This window comes from Meriones unguiculatus, chromosome 20 (assembly GCF_030254825.1).
Source record: "Meriones unguiculatus strain TT.TT164.6M chromosome 20, Bangor_MerUng_6.1, whole genome shotgun sequence".
In the NCBI taxonomy this organism is placed as follows: domain Eukaryota; kingdom Metazoa; phylum Chordata; class Mammalia; order Rodentia; family Muridae; genus Meriones; species Meriones unguiculatus.
The window spans coordinates 54,080,822-54,089,324 of NC_083367.1; positions in this window are offsets into that span (position 1 = coordinate 54,080,822).

An 8,503-nucleotide genomic window follows, 5' to 3' on the forward strand; every position below is an offset into this window, starting at 1 on the left:
ATACTAGATGGGTAGTTAATAAAGTGGTTTCTTGAGTACCCAAATTTGGCAATAGCACTTGTTTAGGGGACTCTCAGACCTTCCTGACCTACAGCTCCAAGAGAAGTATTCCACATTTGACACCGAGATTTTCATTTGATTACCTCTAGTTTCAATAGTTGGCCTTACATAGTCTTTCAAGTGGATGTATGCTAGATGGGTAGTTAATAAAGTGGTTTCTTGAGTACCCCAAATTTCTCTTTAAGAATACCTGTTGTTAGCAGCATCTTGAAAAGAGCATATAGGAACTTAATATACTATAGACACTTCCTAAAATATATAGTTAGGCAAATATAAAGAGATTTAATGACGTTAAAGGGCAACAGAGAAATAGTACCCCACAATTAGTCAACTGATGCTATCAAAAAAAAAAAGTACTAGGGATTGGTTGCCTCTTTTGGAGATGTTGCTAATGTAGATCCCCAAGCATTACAGGATAGTACAAATAATCTTGGCTACGCTCTAGAACTTGGTGATAAGACCCTATTGCTGAAGATGACGTATTTGAATCACAAGATATAAAGAAATCAAGCTGGTACTCTCCTGAAAGTTTATTCCTAACTGGGTTGTCTTCATGGTGCTGGAAGATATGATGCTTGCTACAGTAGGAGAAAATAACTATCAACCAGTTGTGAACCCTGCAAGCTACAGTAGCTACCCTGACACAATATTGCTGGTGCAAATGTGGCAGAAATGTTATGGAAGTAACCAAGCACTTTCTAATTATATCTAAGGTCTGCTCCATAAGATAAAACCCATACCTGGCACTGTTAATGTGGCCAAGACCCAGTAGCTAGATAGGTCATAGGCCCTGGAGGAGAACACAATGATATTATTCTGCTATATAGATGTACTAACTTAGGAAACATTTTAATAGTACATTGCTAAACCCATAGATCATTGCTTGTAGTAAATAACAATATAGAATCTCATCCAGCCAACATGCAAAGAATAAGAGACTATGGAGTGGAGCTGTAGAGATAAATGGCTTAGCACCTAAGAGTGTGTCTTGTTCTTTTTGTTTGTTTTTGGTTCTCTAATTTTTATTTTTTTATCTTAATTACAGTTTATTCACTTTGTATCCCAGATGTAGCCCCCTCACTTGTCCCCTCCCAATCTCACCCTCCTTCCCTTTCTCCTCCCATGCCCCTCCTCAAGTCCACTGATAAGGGAGGTCCTCTTCCCCTTCCTTCCGACCCTAGCCTGTCAAGTCTCATCAAGACTGGCTGCATTGTCTTCCTCTGTGGCCTGGTAAGGCTGCTCCCCCATCAGGGGGAGGCGATCAAAGAGCCATCCACTGAGTTCATGTCAGAGGTAGTCCCTATTCCCATTACTAAGGAATCCATTTGGAGACTGAGCTGCCATGGGCTGCATCTTGTGCAGGGATTCTAGGTTTGTCTTACTTTTACAGAGGATATGCGTGTGGGCCCTAGCACCCACATCAATCAGCTTGCAACTCCATACAACTCTAGCTCTAGGGAATCTGACATGCCTCTGACCTCAGGGACATGCACATACACACACATGCATACACATAAATAATGCTAAAATTATTTATCTAAAAGAATGCTCAGACATACATATATACCACATCCCTTTCCTCAAAGCTCAGAGGTCTTCATGGAAGAGAAAGGGGAAGGACTATAGGACCCCGTGATGGCAAAAAAATAAATAAAATAAAAAACATGAAGGAAGCTTTTCAGACATAGGGCAATTGCAAAATCCATACCTATCTAAGGAAGGGGTTATTGGTATGTGATAGTTTGGGGGGAAAGGAGTCTTCTTTAATGATGATCCTTGTAGGTCAGCCAACTCTGGGGAAAGTTGGGTACACAAACTGGTCTCAATTAGAGGGCCACTCAAAGTTGGGGAGAAAGGAAAGATGGTTATTGGAAGAGTTGAGGGCAGGATGAATATGTTCAAAGTACACTGTGTGAAGTTCAAAAAAATAAAATAAAAATAATGTTTAGAAAACTTTAAAGGAGAAGAATTAGATTACAAGACATAAGAACCTGAGTAGTGAGTGAAGAAGAGGCAGTGAATGAAGGAAGTAACTTTGTCGCCCTGTTATGCTGACCATACTCCAGGGGAGGGCCACACATCAAAAAATATTTGGGCAGCATAAATTTATTTTGATGTGTTTTTAAAAATAAAAATAACCTTTAAAAGTGGACAGGAAGTGGGGTGAATCTGGGAAGAGCTGGGGGAGAAGCCCTGAATATGATTTTTTGGAAAAAAGGGTAAAACTCAAAAACTAATTTTTTCATATTTTTCAAATTTTATGGTGTTTTTGTGTTTTTAATTGAAACTTTCTTCCCTTTTCTCCATCTAGCCCACCCACCCCAAGTTGATAACCATTTTTTTTCTTTACTGTTGTTACATATGTGTACATCGGTTGTGTGAGAATGGTTTCGAGGATGATCATGCTGTAGTAGACTTTTATTTATTTATTTATTTATTTATTTATTTATTTATTTATTTTTGAGAAGAGAATAACCCTAGCATCACTCAGCAAAGATCCCAAGTTCTCTCCAGCAGTAGACTATATGATATGTGCTGATTTAACATCACTAACAAATAGCTTCACAGGCACAATTTAAAAGGAGGAAATAATTTGCTTTGGCTCGTGGTTTCAGGGTTTTCAGTCTATGGTAAGCTGGTTCCATTATTTCTTTGATGTCATGTCTCCACCGTGGTGGAGAAGGCATGATGGAACAGAGCTGCTTCACGTAGTCAGGGACCAGAGAGCAACAAACAAGAAGGGGCCAGGCCAAGATGCCTTCACTCCATAGCCCATCATGCCTAGTGCTTGTGATCTTCCTTTCTCAGCCTTCCATGTAGCTGGGATTAAAGTTTCCACAGTCATCCATGCAGATACCTCACTCAGAGGTGTGCTTTATTAATTTACCTAGCTCGGTCTAATCAGATTGGCAAGATTAGCCATCACAGTGATGCTAAAGCACACACTTAAGTGTGCTAAAACCTTTATTCTTTTACAAACAGACACACCCTAATAACCACAGTGGAAAGAAGCCGTCATCCATCTTTCCTAGCTGTTAACCCTGTGATCTACAGCAACCAACCTATCAAATTGTGCCCAGTGATGTGATAGTGGTACCAGTGGTTTGGCATCAACCACCTTTTGATTAAACTGAAGCCCATTCCATAAGATGGATTCTATGATGGTACTGTTAACTGGGCTAAAACTCATGGCTGTCTAGGTCATGGGCCCTAGAAGAAAATCTACTACTATTATCTTGCTAAATGTACAATAATAAACTGTCCTATAAATATAGGAACTTATTATACACTGACTAATACATCTCTCAGTCCTTATGAGAAAATCTTTTTGCAGTAGATGGCAATTAATGGTCAGTGATCAGAGAATAAGAGACTTTGGGGTGGTCAACTAAAAAAAAAAAAAATATGAAATGCCTGTATCATATCCTCTCCTTCCAAAACTCAAGGATCATCTCAGAACATGGGGCAGAAAGAGTGTAAGAACCAAAGGGAATAGGTGTCTAACAAAAGTGTTTGCCAGATGTGAGAGAGCTGTTGCACGTAAGAACTCAACAGCAAATGTGGCTGAATGTACAAGCCCTGCAGATCAGGACAGACAAAATCCCAGTATAGATTGTGTATGGGCTCATGAGGTCCCAACCCTAGCTGAGGAAGTGGTGAGTGATGGCTGCCAAAGGAAGGACAGTTGGTTTTCTCCAAGGATGCAGGCCCTGAGAGGCTACCCATGCTCTAATAGATGTCGCTTAGAGCGCTTGCATATAGCAGCACTAGGGCACTTAAGGAGCATTGAAACACATTCACGAGGGCTAGAGCATTTTTTATATAGGGAACACTAAGTTCCCTATATAAAAATATAAAAGGGGGCTGGAGAGATGGCTCATGGGTTAAGAGCACTGCCTGCTCTTCCAGAGGACCTGGGTTCAATTCCCAGCCCCCACGTGGCAGCTCACAACTGTCTGTAACTCTAGTTCCAGGTATCCCACACCCTCACACAGACACATGCAGGCCAAACACCAACGCAAATAAAATAAAAGTAAATTATTTTAAAAAATATAAAAGAAACTATGTAAAAGAAACTAAGCTGACTAGACTGATAAGAATAAAATGTGTTTTAAACAGGTTTATCATTTTGAGTCTGCCATTTAACCTTTTAATATATTTTTAATTAATTTTTATATGTGGTGAGAGATAAGATCTTACATCATCCTACGTGTGGACATCCAGTTTCCAGCACCATTTGTCTAGTTAAAATAGGCAAATTCTAATGTTCTGTCGCATGATAGAGTACTAGGGTAAAGGTATTGAATAAGTGTTTCAAAATAGGTAAAAGAAAAGGTTTTTAAAGTTCTAGTCACATACAAATAATAAATGTATGTTGCAACAGATAGAAGTTCAATGTGCCGCCTCATCAATATGTATAGTTATTCTGTGTAGATTAAAAACAAGATCTTGAAAGTGGCTTAAATTTCACAAGAGCAGATTTGGTGAGAATAGGAAAAGGTAAATTACAATATGCTTAAAAACTAATGCACAGAAAGCTACTACTGGACATCTTCATTATGAAACATTTTCTTTCTCAACACAAGTTCAGGACAGACTGAAAATCAATCATTACATACTTATCGAAATAAATGAATACTGCAACAAAGTGTTTAATAGACATTCTAAAAAGGAATGCCAGTAATCTCAATTTAGTTTTCAAATAAGCTCCTGGAAGTATAGGGACAGCCTAACTATGAGCAGTATACTGAATATGCGTATCTACAGGTTGTTACATTAGCTCACTACTGTTATTACCCATTATGCTCTACTGCTTACTAGGACACAGTTTTACAAGAGAGCAACAGGGAATAGATACAGATTGTAAAGAAAAGCTGTGTGTGCTTTTTTATTTTATGTGTATGGGTAGTTTGCCTGCGTGTGTGTGTACCATATGTGGGCTTGGTGCCTTGCAGAAGTCTGAAGAGATCTCCCATAATGGAAGTTACATATTTGTGAACTGCCTTATAGATGCTGGGAATTAAACCCAGGCCCTTTGGAACTGCTGTGCTCCTAACTGCTGAGCAATTCTCCAGCCCCATTTTGTTCCTTTTTGAATGAGCTCTTTGTACTTCATGATTTCTATTTTTCGGGATGCAAATTTACACTTTAGGTGCAGTTCAGCACACATGGGAATGTGAGTTGTTCATTGGAACATTCTGAGGGTACTTCCTAGGGAACATGCTTTGATCAGGTGTTAGGGGCAGAATGCCCAATGAGCATTCTGAATTATAAGAACAAATATGCCAGGGGCTATTTCAAACCAGCAGAAACAGGAACCACTACAGAAGCATAACAACTTCTGAGAACAAGTCCACAGGTGCCTTCACATTGGCTGAGCATGTAGATCACAATGGATGTTACAACAGAGTGAAATAAAATGATTAAGCAAGTGCTACAATGTCCTTTAAGACATTTTTGTACATTCCTTAACATTGCAAGCAATATAAAAAACTTCCTAGGATGCCTGCACTTCCAACACTGTATAAGCAGAAAAATTACTTCAAGCATACCAAGTAAAAAACAAAATGCTGCTTTTAAAAGCACTGATAATCCAACCAAGGACCAAGGTCCATTCATGGATATAACCTAGAACCCCTGCTCAGATGTAGCCCATGGCAGCTCGGTATCCAAGTGAATTTCCTAGTAAGGGGAACAGGGACTGTCTCTAACATGAACACAGTGGTTGGCTCTTTGACCACCACTCCACCCCTGAGGGAGGATCAGCCTTGCCAGGCCACAGAGGAGGACACTGCAGCCAGTTCTGATGAGAACTGATAAGCAAAGGTCAGATGAAAGGGGAAGAGGACCTCCCCTATCAGTGGACTTGGAGAGGGGCATGGGAGAAGATGAGGGAGGGGGCTACAGCTGGGGTACAAAATGAATAAAATGTAATTAAAATAAAATTTAAAGCAAGATCTGGAGCTGGCAAGATGAATCAGTGGGTAAAGGCACTTGTCACCAAGCTTGATGAGCTGAATGTCATTCCTGGAACTCACGTGGGGAAAAGAAAGGATTCTAAAAGTTGTGCATGGTCCCCATGTGAACACATGGTTGAAAATGTGCACAAGTGTGCGTGTGCGCATCTTCGAACCAAACAAATGAGCATTCAATCCATCTGTAACTGTTTTTACACTGTTACCCAATTTCTGAAACCTAATTCTAACCAATAAATAGTAATGAATTTTGCCCCTAGCTTCTTATATAGTTCTGTTCTTAGGAGAAGCAAATAGAGCAATATAGACATCTTTTTTATTATTATTACAATTCAGTTTGTATCCCAACTGTAGCCCTATCCCTCATCCCCTCTCAATCTTGCCCTCCCTCATCTTCTCCCATGCCCCTCCCCAGTCCACTGATTGGGGAGGTCCTTTTCCCCTTCCATCTGACCCTAGCTTATCAGGTCTCATCAGGACTGGCTGTACTGTCTTCCTCTGTGGCTGGTGAGGCTGCCCCTTCAGAGGGAGGTGGTCAAAGAGCCAGCCACTGAGTTCATGTCAGAGACAGCACCCATTTCCCTCACTAGGGAACCCACTTGGAGACTGAGTTGCCATGGGCTACATCTGAGCAAGGGTTCTAGGTTATCTCCATGCATGGTCCTTGGTTGGAGTATCAGTCTCAGAAAAGACCCCTGGGTCCAGGTATTTTGGTTCTGTTGCTCTCCTTGAGGAGGAGCTCCTCATCCCTCCAGGTCTTTCATCTCCCTCTTCTTCCATAAGATTCCCTGCACTCTGTCCAAAGTTTGGCTATGAGTCTCAGCATCTGCTTTATTCCCTGCTGGGTAGTCTTTCAGAGGCCCTCTGTGGTAGGCTCCTGACCTGTTCCCTGTTTTATCCCGCTTCCAGTATCTATCCAGTTTGCTTACTTAGTGAGGATTGAACAACTTCCCTAGGGTTCTCCTTCTTGTTTAGCTTCTTTAGGAGTAAAGATTTTAGTATGTTTATCCTATTTTATAGGGCTAATATCTACTTATAAGTGAGTATATACCATGTGTGTCTTTCTGCTTCTGGGTTACCTCACTCAGGATGATCTTTTCTAGTTCCCACCATTTCCCTGCAAATTTCATGATTTCCTTGTTTTTAATAGCTAAGTAATATTCCATTGTGTAAATGCACCACAATTTCTGTCCCCCTCTTTTGAGGAACATCTAGGTTGTTTCCAGCTTCTGGCTATTACAAATAGAGCTGGTACGAACATGGTTGAGCAATGTACTTATTGTGTACTTGAGCATATTTTGGATATATGCCTAGGAGTGGTGTAGCTGGATCTTGAGGAAACACTATTCCTAATTTTCTGAGAAAGCGCCAGATTGATTTCCAAAGTGGTTGTACAAGTTTACATTCCCACCAGTAATGGAGGAGGGTTCCCCTTTCTCCACATTCTCTCCAGCATGTGTTGTCACTTGAGTTTTTGATCTTAGCCATTCTGATAGGTATAAGGTGAAATCTCAGGGTCATTTTGATTTGCATTTCCCTAATGACTAAGGATGTTGAGCATTTCTTTAAGTGTTTCTCTGCTATTCCATATTCCTCTATTGGGAATTCTCTGTTTACCTCTGTGCCCCATTTTTCTAATTGGATTACTTGATTTGTTTGTGTTTAACTCAAGTCTATGAAGAAAGAAACCGAAGAAGATATCAGAAGATGGAAAGATCTCCCATGCTCATGGATTGGTAAGATTAACATAGTGAAAATGGCCATCCTGCCAAAAGCAATCTCCTGATTCAATGCAATTCCCATCAAAATACCAACACAATTCTTTACAGAACTTGAAAGAACAATTCTCAACTTCAAATTGAAAAACAAAACAAACAAAAAAAAACCAGAATTGCTAAAATTATCATGTTCAATAAAAGAGCTTCTGGAGGTCTCTCCATCCCTGATCTCAAGCTGTACTACAGAGCAACAGTAATAAAAACTGCATGGTCCTGGCATAGAAACAGAATGTTGGACCAATGGAATCAAATAGAAGACCCCAAAATAAACTCACACACCTACAAATACTTGATTTTTGACAGAGAAGCCAAAAGCATACAGTGGAAAAAAGACAGCATTTTCAACAAATGATGCTGGTCTAACTGGATATCTACATGTAGAAAAATGCAAAAATACATATTTATCATCCTGCACAAAACCTTAAACATAAAGTCTTTAACATAAAACCAGACACACTAAACCTGTTCGAAGAAAAAGTGAGGCAGAACCTTGAACTCATTGGCACAGGAGACAACTTCCTGAACAGAACACCAACAGCACAGGGTCTAAGGTCAATAATCAATAAATGGAACCTCATGAAACTGAAAAGCTGTAAAACAAAGGACACTGTCATCAGAACAAAATGACTGTCTACAGACTGGGAAAGGATCTTCACCAACCCTATATTTGACAGAGGGCTAGTATCTGGA